The following is a 13,852-nucleotide window of genomic DNA, read 5'->3' on the forward strand; positions in this document are numbered from 1 at the left end:
ATAATACAACTCCCAGTATCCCCAGCTGCAATGGCCTTTGGCTGGGAATTATAGGAGTTATAGTCAAAAACTTCTGGGATTCCCTGTTAGAGGAAACACTGGTCTCCTCCTATTTGGTTAGGTCCATTTGTCCACCTCACCAAACCTCAGATGTTGGCAAGCTCTGTGACAACATCTTTGTGCCAACATCTTATGGTGGCCATGGGCAACTCTTGCAGCTTCCTGCTGGTGATGAAGGAGCAACATGAAAACTATTATAGTGGCAGTGATTGGCAGCCATACTGCACTAAGCCAGCAGCTGGGCAACAGACTGCCCTCCCTCCCTCTGCTATGAGGTTTAAGTGGCAATAGGGTGAGGCAAGGTGAAGTTGCTGGCCAAGTGCACAAATGCTTCAAGCCTGCCAGGTAAGGGAAGGAGAGGTCCCCAGCTGCCAGTTTGGCCCAGGCCTCTTCTTGGGACCAACAAAAGCTCCCTGAGGGTACCATCCTGAAACATGGCCCTGAGTAATCACTCTCCCAATGAGTTACTTGTTACTAAGAGGTTGTTTTTTAAAAAAAGTCTTACTATGTGACAACAATACTCTTATTGTTGAATAGCCCTGGCAGTTGCTAGCATACAGTTTCTCATGCTTATACAGTAGCAAATGCAACTTGAACTCAAAATTATTAATATTAATCCATTGGTATTCTTTTAGCAAGTTCAGGATGGCTTTTGTGGGGATATCCTGAGACACAGACACTTGCCCATACATCTACAGCTGAGAAGAATATTTTGGACCCAGCCTGACACTCTTTCCACTACACCACATGACCCCTCTAATCACCTCACAACTTTCTTCTTCCACCCTCAGGTGATCCAACTCCACAGCTTATCAACTGCCACATGTACTACATGAAAGAGTCAAAGAAAAAATATTTATACGTTATTATAATTCAAAGAGCCAATTTGTCACTGAACATATTGCAATTAATAATTCTGACAATGCAATATATATGGAAAAGGCCTACCGACAGAGCGCACTTTTGTACTTCTATTGTGCCCTTGAGCCCAAACTACAAGAGCAACAAGGGAGGAGGGAGAGAAGAGCAGTGATAGATTACTAATCTAAATACTGAAGTGGACTGGTTCTCCCCTAACAACTAACAATCACTCCCCACAAGCCAAATTGGCTGAGAGTTGGAAATCATGTTGAGTTTTTTTCCACTTCATAAAAATAGAAAAGAGGTCACAGAAGCAATACAAAGCTGTGTTTGTAAATCAGTAAGAAAATATTTCCCCTAAGCATTACTTGATTATATATATATATATTTACTATTCGTCTTTCAGGAAGAAAAATGTTCATTTAGAAATAAGCAAAATAGAAGTGCATTTGCAATATCACTCCCTAGCATGAAACAGAAGTTACTAAGGGATCTTGCAGTGCTTTTCATGGTTGTTACTTGTACCACCAAACATACTATGAAGTACCACCCATTGAAAAGCATTAAATTAACCTTGCCCTGTGGGAGCTGCTTTTCTATTAATGGTTCCAGAATGGCTAGGATTACATTGAACTGATTCACCACATTGGTGGACACCAATTGTGGGGACCAATGTTCTTTCTAATTTTTTTTTAATCTGTGTTTTTTAATTCTAACTTTTTAAAATCTGGAATGAATTTTGTTCTGGGCGGCAGTATCAAGGCAGTGTGTGCACCTGCATTCAGAATGAGGCCTTCCTGATTCAACCTGAGCAGGATCTAAAATTAACTGAACGGACATCTAAATCGTGTTAGCCTGTGCACATGTGCACACCTAAGAGGGAACACTGGTGGAGACCTTTCTTATGGAATTAGCAACTGTCCCTCACAGTAGGGTGTCAATTCCATGATTAGGATCCATTCACATAACTAGGCCATTGAAATATTGCATACTAGCTGGGCCGGGCGCAGAGCATCTGCGCCTCTTATGGCCCACCCAGCCTGCTTCTCCCTGCCCCCCGCCCCCACAGTTTCTGGCCAGCTTTCAAGCCAGCCTGTCCCCTCCTCCTGCCCGCTGTCCCCATCGCTAGTCCGGCAGCAGCTCATGAACTCTCATGAGAGCTGCCACACATGGGATTAGCGATGGGTACACCTAGGAGAAATAAATATATAGATGATTGAGGTGTTCACAGAGATAACTCCTTCTCACATACAGTAACCTTTAAAAGCAGGGCTGCCCTACCAATGGGATGTGAGGAAGCAGATTGCAGATGTGAGGAAGCAGATTGCACAAGATGGAAGATTGGATAAGGTAGAGGTAGTGCCCCTCCTTGTAGGCTGTACAGGGTTATAATATACATAATGGGGTCATTCACATGACCTAAAGGGAGTGTGGCGGGTGAGGGAAGGTTTCCCAAGCCTTGCCTTCCCCCTCAGATGATCATTGTTGCCCTAGTGATCAGCAATGCTCCATGCAGCAGGGAGCAGGGCTGATTGCTCCGTGGCTGGAACCCATGCAGGGGTGTAGCCACCATTATGTGACTGGGTTCAAACAACCCGGGCTGCCACCCCTAAGGGGCCGTGCCTCACGGCCCCAACATGCCCCCCGCATCTGAGGTCACACACAAGGGGTGCTGGTTTAGCTCCTGAGCGGGGCCCCGTTCAGGAGTTAAATGGCTGGCGCTGCATTCGCAGCGTGGCCAAGAGCACCTCTTCCCTGCCTTAAAGGCAGGGAGAGCCGCTTCTGGTCATGCTGCAAATGCAGCACTGGAGTCCAATTCCTGAACGAGGCTGTGTAGCCCTGTTCAGGAGCCAGACCACCTGAGTCCCCCCATCAGGAGCCCCCCCATCTGATGTCAGACATAGGGGATGGGGCAAGCGGGGCCACCTCTGCAGCTGGACATGGGCCACCCCTGGTCTGCCTCCACTAGTGGGCCCATGGAAATCCCATTTCCCCCCAGTGAGAAGCAGGTGCTCATCAGTGCTTCAGCGCTGGCTGAAACCAGATGCCGCTGACACACAATCAATTGAACAGGGTTAAGGGAATGCTTTTATTGCTGTTGTTTAAGAGTCTGGATGCTTAGCTGAGCTTACCTCCGAGGCACCACCAGGATCCATGCTCCTCCTGGCGGTTCCCACAAGCCGGCAAACCCAGGCTTAGCTGCTCATGGGAACAACCTCAATGCATTGGACAAGACATTATCTTCTATGCACCTTGTGGTCTCTTCACCTGAGATTATACAAACCAGCCCTTCCCCACAATCAGATGTTCATACTCTGAAGCACCTCCTCTCTTAAGAACATAAGAACATAAGAACAGCCCTGCTGGATCAGGCCCAAGGCCCATCTAGTCCAGCATCCTGTTTCGCACAGTGGCCTACCAGATGCCGCTGGAAGCCACAGATGGGAGTTGAGGGCATGCCCTCTCACCTGCCATTACTGCCATTACTCCCCTGCAAGTGGTACTCAGAGGCATCCTGCCTTTGAGGCTGGAGGTGGCCCACAGCCCTCCGACTAGTAGCCATTGATAGACCTCTCCTCCATGAAGTCATCCAAACCCCTCTTAAAGCCATCCAGGTTGTTGGCTGTCACCACATCCTGTGGCAGAGATTCCACAAGTGGATCACGCATTGTATGAAAAAGTACTTCCGTTTGTTGGTCCTAGACCTCCTGGCAATCAATTTCATGGAGTGACCCCTGGTTCTAGTGTTGTGTGAGAGGGAAAAGAATCTCTCTCTCTCCACTTTCTCTACACCATGCATGATTTTATAGACCTCTATCATGTCTCCCCGCAGTCGTCTTTTTTCTAAACTAAAAAGCCCCAGGTGTTGTAGTCTTGCCTCATAGGAAAGGTGCTCTAGGCCCCTGATCATCTTGGTTGCCCTCTTCTGTACTTTCTCCAGTTCAACAATGTCCTTTTTAAGATGTGGTGACCAGAATTGTACGCAGTACTCCAAGTGTGGTCGCACCATAGTTTTGTATAAGGGCATTATAATGTTAGCCGTTTTATTTTCAATCCCCTTCCTAATGATCCCTAGCATGGAATTGGCCTTTTTCACAGCTGCCGCACATTGAGTCGACACTTTCAACGCTTTCACTTTCACTTCCACTTTCTCTTGCAAGGTAGAGGGAAATTGATTGGGCCACGCTTCCACCATGCTATTATTGTGCCTCCCCTGGATGTACTGAAGCACTGCTTCTACGGCTGAATGCATGTTTGTCCAAGGCCTGTGCCATTCAGCAAACATGCTTTAGTGCCTCCCCCCCCCAGGAGTTCATCATTATATAATGAGGAGCTGCAAAGAGCTGCCTAAGTCCTGTGAACAGAGGTGCATCAAGGTAATTTTGGAGCCTGGACCGAAAGGCTTTTGGAGCCTGCTGCCAACAGTATTTTAAACACATTTTTAATGTGACCACACCACCCGGGACAGACTAAAAATGATTTGGGGGGCCCTAGGGTGTGTGGAGGCCCTGGACTTCGGCCCTGAAGTCCAGGGGTAAGATCACCTCGGCCGGTGAAGGAATGAGCACATAGCCTAATTAAAATAAAGGGCAAACAACAGCACAGCTGTCTTCCATCACAAGGTGATGTCCTCTAGGTGTGTGCAATTCAATTCATGCGTGAATCAATTCGTGCCAAATCAGGGGTGATTTGCAGATTTGGCTAGGGTGGTTTATACAGAGAAATAATAAATAAGTAAGATGGATCCCTGTCCCCAAAGGGCTCACAATCTAAAAAGAAACATAAGAAAGACACCAGCAACAGTCACTGGAGGTACTGGAGGTAGGGCCAGTTATTCTCCCCCTGCTAAATAAAGAGAATCACCACGTTAAAAGGTGCCTCTTTGCCAAGTTAGCTTGAGACTTCTTTGCTTCTTGGTTGGCTTGTCATTCAAATCAAGTGTTGCATTGAGCAATTGTGGCTCCATTGGCTGGGAGGAGGGGGAAACACTTTTGGAGGGAATTGCAAAATGTATTCAAAGTGACTGTGAGGCAGTGAGAGAGCCCTGGAAGGAAGGTTTGATTTTGTGGTTTTCTTTTCTCAGCACTGAGTATATGCTCTGCTACCTATTGCTGCTATAACAGTTTTGCTGGATCTCAGATTGACAAAGTGGGGACAAAAGAGGAGGGAATTTCAAGTATATACTCAGCTGAAATGTGGCTGAATAGATTGTTCTGGTAGAGCTTATGGCTATGCTTGCTGGCTGATTAGGGTGCTGCTGTGCTGTGACAGCTGTTGCAAGTAAGGACAGAGTCCCAACTGTGTGTTTGAGAGCAACTTGTGCCAATGACATTACTGCAGAGAAGGCACTGTGGCTCGCAGTGGATTCTAGGACAGTGATTATTTTTGGGGCATCTTTGGATGGCATGTGTTTGGCAAAATGTGTTGTTCTATGTTGGGAGGGACAGTGTGTGTTGCTTCTGTTCTGCAATCTTGTTTTTCAAAGCAGGGTTACAAAATGTGTACACTGCACTCTGCTTGTTTCGCCCATAGGGAATAATGGGAACTTGAATCACCCTATTTTCCCCATTGTTCCCTAAGGGCAAATCATGATTTTTGGGGGGTGAATTTTTGATTCAATTCATAGAACTAGCTAGAATTCTTGTGATGCTATCCAAGGTTGAATCGTATCACACAAAAAATTTGTGCACACCTCTAATGTTCTCTCTAACAAGGCTATGCCAATCTGATCGTGCTAATGCAGAAGTATCACCAAATGGCAAAAATGAGCTTAATGTGCATTATGGTTCTCATGTTAACTGCTCTTTTTTCCTGTGGAAAAATATTCTGCTCTGCCTTTCTGTTTTCATGTGCAAAAATGAAAAGAGAAAGGCCTTACTGAGAATGTTCAATTCCAAAGAGCTCCTTCATCCTCCCCTTTTTAAATGCAAAGGTCCATATACTTGGACTAGATATGTAGAAAGAATCTTAAACATGTGGGTGCAAGTAGGCAGTGGTCCAGAACAAACTACTGTAATCCAGATCTCAATGTACTCCATTTCTACTTTAAAAAACACAACATCAAAATTTCAGAATCAGTTCACTGGTGGTTAACATGTTTGTTTAACCCAGTATCAATTTTTCATATGTGAAAACACGGCCAAAGAAAACAAGGCCTGTATGCTTCAACACTTTTAAAAATGTAATTCTAGTTACAGTGGCTGACAATATGCAGGATTAGACTCAAAGTACAAAAGGAAGGAGCAAAATGCTGGTCAGAGTCTATCTATATTATTAATTCTCCTGGGTGTGCCTTAGAATGTGCGTCCCAGCGCCCAGCTGATTGGCTGGGCAGCGGAGGTGCCTGATTGGCTGAGGCACACCCAGGAGGCAAGCAGTGGCGGGCTCGGCCCAGCCACGGAGACAAGTGGCTGCAGCAGTGGTGTGCCCGGCCGCGGAGGCCAGGCCAGGCGGCGGCGGGCCTGGCCACGGAGTTGGGCGGGGGGGAGGGAGGCTGGGCAAGAGAGTGGCGCGAGAGGGAAAGGAGAACAGCTGGCCCCAAAGAGTGCACAGATGCTCTGTGTGGGTCGGCTAGTGGATTATTAAGTCTCTAATCTATGTTCAAATTCAGTTCTCAAAAATTATGGAGGTGCATTTCTACATTGCATTTTGTTTCAATGCTTGGTTTCACAATTATACATCTAATGATAGGCTTCCTAATACAGAACTGTGAACTCAAGATAATGAATTGACCATCGTTGACAAGGGTGATTTCTTTTGAAGATCAACTGAAGTTACCTTCAAGCTATCTGTTATTAGTCACTGAAACCAATGAAACCAAACCTATTCAGTTGGTAGGGCTATATGGGGTATAAATCAAGCAACACTATTTTCCTTTGTCATTGATTTATGTGAATCAACCTACCCTTCAGGGAAAATCTTGCTCTACTTCCTAAATGTCTTTCTGTTTGTGAGAATTCATTACTGTTACCTCAAGTCAGGCTGAAGGCCCTTTCTAGAATCTCATATATAAAGGCTCAAATGGCTCACACTGTGTGGGTTTAAAACATGCAGTAAAAGCATAAGGAGGCAATCACTGGCAATTGAGTTACTAAAGGGACCTGCCATAAGAGGCCAAAAAGTTTTCGGCCTTTCTGTTTCACCATCCATTCTTCTGAAGAATTTCAGAATTCAGAACAGCTTGTGAAGAAAGGTTTCACAGACCATCTAGAGTTCAAAATGGACTTCCTCCCAAGTCCAAGCACTGGCTTTTCGAAATCTGCAAACACTGAAGTATGTCCTCAAAACTTATGCCAATTTCCTTGAATGATTTCAATTCCATGATGGTATTATGCTTTTAGTAGCAGATCTGGCAAAAACAACACCCTGCCATTTGAGGCTAAAATGAAAACATACAAGGCTAGATAGAGAAAATAGATGGACTTAATTTGAGATTTCCGTCTCTTGTTGGAAGGCTTTGGAAGGCAATAGTTAGCTTTGTTTTCAAACCTCAGCCTCCCTGAATAGCTTCTCTCAACTCAAAGATAATTTAATATCTCTGGGTAGTTTGAAGGTTCATAACTATTCCATGACATCACAACAGTCAGTGTATCGTAGGCTAAGAGACTGAGCTGCAAATCAGGACTTCTGCAATTTGAATTTCACCTCTGCCATGATCATAGGTGGTTTTAGGCAAGCATCTCAGTTTCAGCTGCAATATGGGGATGATACTAGTTATTTATCTTACACAGGTTATAAAGATCAGATCAAGATAATTAATGTGAAGCACTTTGCACACTCAAGAAGGATGCTCATAATACTGGCTGCAGGGTAGCAGCAGCAGGAGAGATGGTGGGGGTCTTCTTTCATGTCCTGCTTGTGAGCTTCCCAGAGGCATCTGGTGGGCCATTATGAGAAAGAGTATGCCAGCTAAGCCTGGTAGGACTTAGGCCTGATCCAGCAGGGCTCTTCTTATGTTGTCATGAAGTGCTATACAAATATCAAGTATTGCTATTAACATCTCCGGAAAATGGTGCGAGAGGCATCACTGCCAGAAAATCCCTTTGAGAATTAACATACTGTATATATATGTGTGTGTGTGTCATGTTAAAATGGGTAAATCAACAGACGTTACAGCCCTGAAATAAATAATTATGCTATGAATGTGCATAACAAGATTCTCAATGCTAAGTTTGCAAGGGAAATATCTCCTTACTAAACAAAATGATAAACAGTAACCGGCTTATTTATCTATTATTTATTTGTTTGATTATTACATTTTAATAATGCCCTATCCAAAAGGCTCTGGGCGGTGCACAGGGACAAAACCAAACCCGCAACTTGATTATTTAAAAACAATCAATACAATACAATCGGTCCAGTCCGGGGTGGGGTTGTGGACCTTTTATTTTTCTAATATTTTTTTTTAAACTTAGCTCTTCCAGGGGGCTTCTCCGAGGCAGCAGGGGGGTCTGCAGAGGTTCTCCCTCCCCCCCATCAGCCTTCCTTCCCTCAAAAACAATTCTGTTTAGGCATTCTTTGGCCCCTTCAGGCCTTTGCCCCGGCACAGCCCAGTGGGGTTCAATCCGGGGTCGAGCTGAGCCTGGGGTAGTTCGGCTCAACTCTGACCTTCAAATCAAACCGGTTCAATATTGAACCTATTCAACATCAAACTAGTTTGCACATCCCTAACCCAAGCCATGGATTTCTGCTGAAAGCACATTCCACAGCCCAGGAGCAGCTACAGAGAAGGCCCGGTTCTGAATTGCCACCAAATGTACTGGTGGTAATTGGAGGTGGATCTCCTCAGATTACCTTAACGTGTGGTGGGGATCATACAGAAGAAGGCTCTCTCTACGGTAACCGAGCCCTAGGCCATTGAAGGCTTTAAAGGTAATAACCAGCTCTTTGTATTTTGCCAGGAAACATATTGGCAGTCAGTGCAACTGTTTGAGTTCAAGCATAATATGGTCTCTCCAGGATACCCCAGAGACCAATCTGGATGCCACAATTTGAACTAACTGAAGTTTTGGAACCATGTACAAAGTAAACCTCAGTTCACTCAATCATATATCTGGCATGCTTATAAACAATGCAGAATATATTCCTCACTTTATTATCTCTCTCTTTGGTGTTTCTTGGAAAATTGTAAAGGTAGTAGTAAGAGTGATATAAATTCAGAAGCATGTTTTCACCCATCCTGAACCCTCAGAACAGGATGACCTAGAAAGTGAACGAAGCCAATAATTCATACACAATGCTCATAGGAACATAGGAAGCTGCTTTATACCAAGTCCAACCATTGGTCTATATCTAGCTCAGTAGAAGCTGATTGGCAGCAGCTTCAGGTTTCAAGCACTAGTCTTTTCCAACCCTACCTGGAGATACCAGGGATTGAACTTGGGACTTTCTGCATGCAAAGCATATGCTCTACCAACTGAGCCAAAGCCTCATCCCCACAGATGGCATACACAGATGGCATACACAGGTCTCCCATCTAGGCACTGATCGTACCAAGACCTGCTTAGCTTCAGCAAAGTGGCTAGATTGTTTGCCCTTGGATGATGCTCTGGGACTCTTAACTAAATGAATCCTGCTACCCAAGCAAAAAGCACCTTCTAAAGTGGCATGGGGGAGAGCAACTATGTCTCTATCCAACCCCAGCACAGCCTCCCTCCAACGATTGTTGCTTATGTCCAAACTATATTTCATTTTAGATCATGAGCCCTTTTGGAACTGGAAACCATCTTTTTTATTTTTCTATATAAACTGCTTTGAGCACTTTTGCTGAAAAGCTGTATATAAATATTTGTTTTTATTTAAACAAATATTTGTTTAGTATATTACAGTATACACATGCACACATCACATATACATTCATTCCTTTTTCTTCACTTGACTTTCTAACTTAATCCCCCCTCCTTTTCAAGACCCAGCTTCTCTCGCATACCACTTGTCTGAAGAGACATTGGCAAGAGTAGGGTATAGTTTGATCACCAAGCATGAAAGGCACAATAACTGTCAAATGGTCAGGAGTGGATGCCTCATGGCAGCCAACTAAAGAGATCTTCAGTGTATAATAGTCAAGGAATGATGGCTCCCATAGGTACATTTCCTTCCATCACAGCAGTTTACTGTGTAAGCATCATTTTTCATCAAGTCTAGTCCTACAAGTTTCACTTTAATACCATTCTTCAAGACTCTTCACTCAAATCCATAGTCCTTTCAGCAACTCTCTGCTCATCTCTTTCCCACATAATCATTAATATCATTGCTAAACCAAAAAAGTATTTCAATGACTTATATTATTCAGCTCTTAAGGCTCAAAATATAAAAGTCTGGCTCCCTGTCCCAGATACTTCATGGCTTCACATTTCTAGACAAACTGCCTTAAAAAAAAAAAAGACACATGTACCCTGGCTTTGCAGAAGTCATTTGGGTTTTAAACGAAGGAGACTTCCCACACTGAAATGATCCTAAAGTTGGTAAGCATACCATGTAATGAGAAATGCACCAGACACAAACCATAACTTCAGCAAGGATGGCAGAGGAACTGCTTCTAATTCCTTTACAATCTTTGAGATAAGAATCGGGGGAAAGCTTAAAGTCCTTGGTGAAATTACAGCAGACTTTGCTGTCATTTTGCTGGTGGTATGTGATCAGTTAGGTGCTACTCTGAAGTAAAAAATTGGACACCTCTTAATTTTGCTTACTAACCCAGCTGGAAAATAGTTATTTACTCTCCAGTTCCCTCGGGCTCCTGAATGTATGCGGCTTACCAAATTGTTGGACATTTTGCTTGGTTGACTGTTTAATAAATATTCACAAGAAAGTATAATTTATTTAGCCTTATAGTCCACTCTACCCAAGGCATCAGTAACATGCAATATGAATAAAAGATACAGTTCCATGTCATAAAATGGATGTGTAAGTGTCCCCGATCCTTACCCCCTTCTTATTGCTGCCTCTTACTGGGCAGCCCAGTAAGAGGCAGCAGTAGGAAGGGGGTAAGAAGGATACATACAGCACTATCAAGGAAAGCTTTACAGTTAGTTACCTTCAAGAATGCCAGCAGAAATCAACAGCCTCTCACAGTCTGTTTTCAATTAGTGCACAGCTGATCCATGGCAAGCCCCTTCTTGTCAGGTGTAAGAAAGATGAGACACAAAGAGCAGAGAGGAAACGGAGAAAGAAAAGAAGGAAGGAAAAGAACTCTAGAAAGGCAGGGTGAAAGAGCTGTGACATGCCTGTGCTTCCATAGCTCCTAAGCGAAGACAAATGTAGATACCCTGCCAAGACAAAAGTAGCAGAATGAACCCTCCTCTCCACATGACAAGCTATGATAAACTGGTGGGGAAAACAACTTCCAGAGAGGCATTACAGCTGAGAAGACCCCCTAACCTGACCAATATTCCAGTTAGCAATCCTTATATGATAGGCCCTGAATATCCAAAATAATGCCCGGAAAACATTTGTGCTAGGATAATCACAAATCATTGGGAGGAGACATTCTTGTAGAGCAGAAGTTCTTAACAGGGGTCCAACAGATGTTGCTGAATAACAACTCTCAGGATCGCCAGCCACAATAAACGTGGCAAAGTTACTAAAAAGCTAAGGCAGTCTTAAATGTTATGTTTTGGCAGACTCTTGTACACTCCACAAGGGAAAATCATGATGAATCGCCTCATTCTTTAGTTCCAAAAGGGGAAGTGCTTGCTAAGAAACTGTAACCCACTAAGCCCACAACTTTCATGAAAATATTGAGTTCTAATTCCATTGTGAAATTGCATCTGTTAGCTTACTTATTATTAAATTATTATTATTATTATTGCATCATAAGAAACAGCTAATTGAAAAAGAGGCAGCCTACGGAGTTGTGTGGTTCAATGAACATGAAAAGCAACTGGATTTCTAATAAAATTAAAATGTTTTTTTAAAAAAAGCTTTTGAGATTAGATGAGAATTAAGATGCTTAAAATTTTCTCTCATGCTCTAAAAATGTAGAAAATGCAAGTTAATTTGGCCACCAAGTTAAGGTTGAAATTAAGAAAATGCAGGGTAAGCTGGTCACACAGAGGACTTCCAAGGAAAGGGGAAACTGGAGAAAAACACTCCCCTTGCAAGCAAGAGTGTTACATTACTCTGCTGCCGCAGCAACATCCACACAATACCAGAGCTTCTTATAAAGCGCTGGATCTTTGAGAGTCAGCATATCAGACATGATATATAACTATTGCACAAAAATAACTGTATTGGATTTTAAAAAAATATCAGGGTCCATTTTCAAACCATGGCAAATTGGTTATTTGTACATCTACACTATGGTTGGGAAAGTGGTGGCACTTGTCATGTAGTTTCTCTGCGCCATATCTCAGGCAGATTGGATTAACAGTTGCAGTTTTATGACACAAGAAAATGTTCACCTCATACTGCCTCCTTCATATTTAGCTAGGCAGGCAACCACCATTATTTTTGTGGGCAAACATTCTATTATAGAATCATCAAGTCCTGCTTCTGCCATTCACTGTGATCTATCCCAGAACTCAATTGCCTGATTATAACAGAGATTTCAAAGGTTAACAATTTGACATAGACACAATGGCTCCCCACCCCCACAAAAAACAAACAAACACAAATGTACATACCCCTTGGCTGACCCAAATGTCTTTAACACAGTTAAAGGAATGAGGGGGTGTATTTTACCCTTGGCTGAAAATAGGTCCTTACATGTGAAAAACGGCTTCATAGGGGAATCATTTTTCAAACTGCTGTATGTCAGTCATTATTAATAGATCTTCATGAAATTTGGAAAGAGAGAGGCACTTTTCCTCTAGTTTCTTTGTGCCAAATGTCATGCAACATGGATGACTAGGAAGTATTTTATGACAAATAGAATGTTCAGGAGGTGCCAAAGAGGTCTTTACACATCCCTATCCTTTGGCATCCCTTTATTATTACTATTTGTTACAATTTCTTATATATCACTTTTCAACAAAAACAACAACAACAAATTCTCTAAGTGGTTTACATAGGAAAAAATAAAATAATAAAAGTAAAAATTATAAGATGGTTTCCTGTCCCCAAAGGGCTCACAGCCTAAAGAGACATACAAAGTAGACACCAGTAGAGTCACCCATGCTAGGGCTGAATAGGGTCAATTGCTTTCCCCCGCTAAACATAAGAGTTACCATTTTGAAGGTGCATCTTTGTCCAACTAGCATTAGATACACATACCGCAATTCCTTCCCTTAAGCACAGCACATGGTCTCAGGCTATGCACTATATCGCATGAATATTTGCTGTATATTTACTATTTAGCCTTGGTGAAGCAGTAGTGATATTACTAGAACCCACTGTTATTAAAATAGATTTTATGGTGAGTACTAAAAATAATCTAGTGCGTAGACTCCTTATCCCTCTTTCCTTGTACATTCTAACACACTTATAACAAGAATATCTGGACCATCCTACAAGAATGTGAGCAGTGATAAAGGAAAAATAGCTAATGCCCTCTGTCACCAATAACTCCTATATGCATATGCACTTCTACTCATGTGGAGTAATGGCTCCAACCTAGAAAGCATCCCAAATATTGTGAAGCAGGTAGGCAGTGGAAGAAGAGATGTTTCAGAAAACTAAGTCTCATTTCCATAAGTTCTTTAACTTCATTCATTCCTCCAGTCTAGAGAAAATTAGCTTGGCTGCCCACACCCCACACCCCCCGCCCTGCTTCCCCCAAGAAGCTGGTATAATTCTAAGACACAGATGGCTGATCATCTAAATGTGTAATAGCATCTTTGAAGTCATCCTAAGGCAAAAAAGCACTTGTGACAAGTATTATTTGCTGAAACAAATTCCACTTAATTAAGACACGAAGGCTGCAGTGAAAGACATCCCAGCTTGTCAACAGAACTAACTGTTACAAATGTTGCTGGGGGTTATGCTTTGCAAC

Source organism: Hemicordylus capensis, chromosome 2 (genome assembly GCF_027244095.1).
Source record: "Hemicordylus capensis ecotype Gifberg chromosome 2, rHemCap1.1.pri, whole genome shotgun sequence".
Classification (NCBI taxonomy): Eukaryota; Metazoa; Chordata; class Lepidosauria; order Squamata; family Cordylidae; genus Hemicordylus; species Hemicordylus capensis.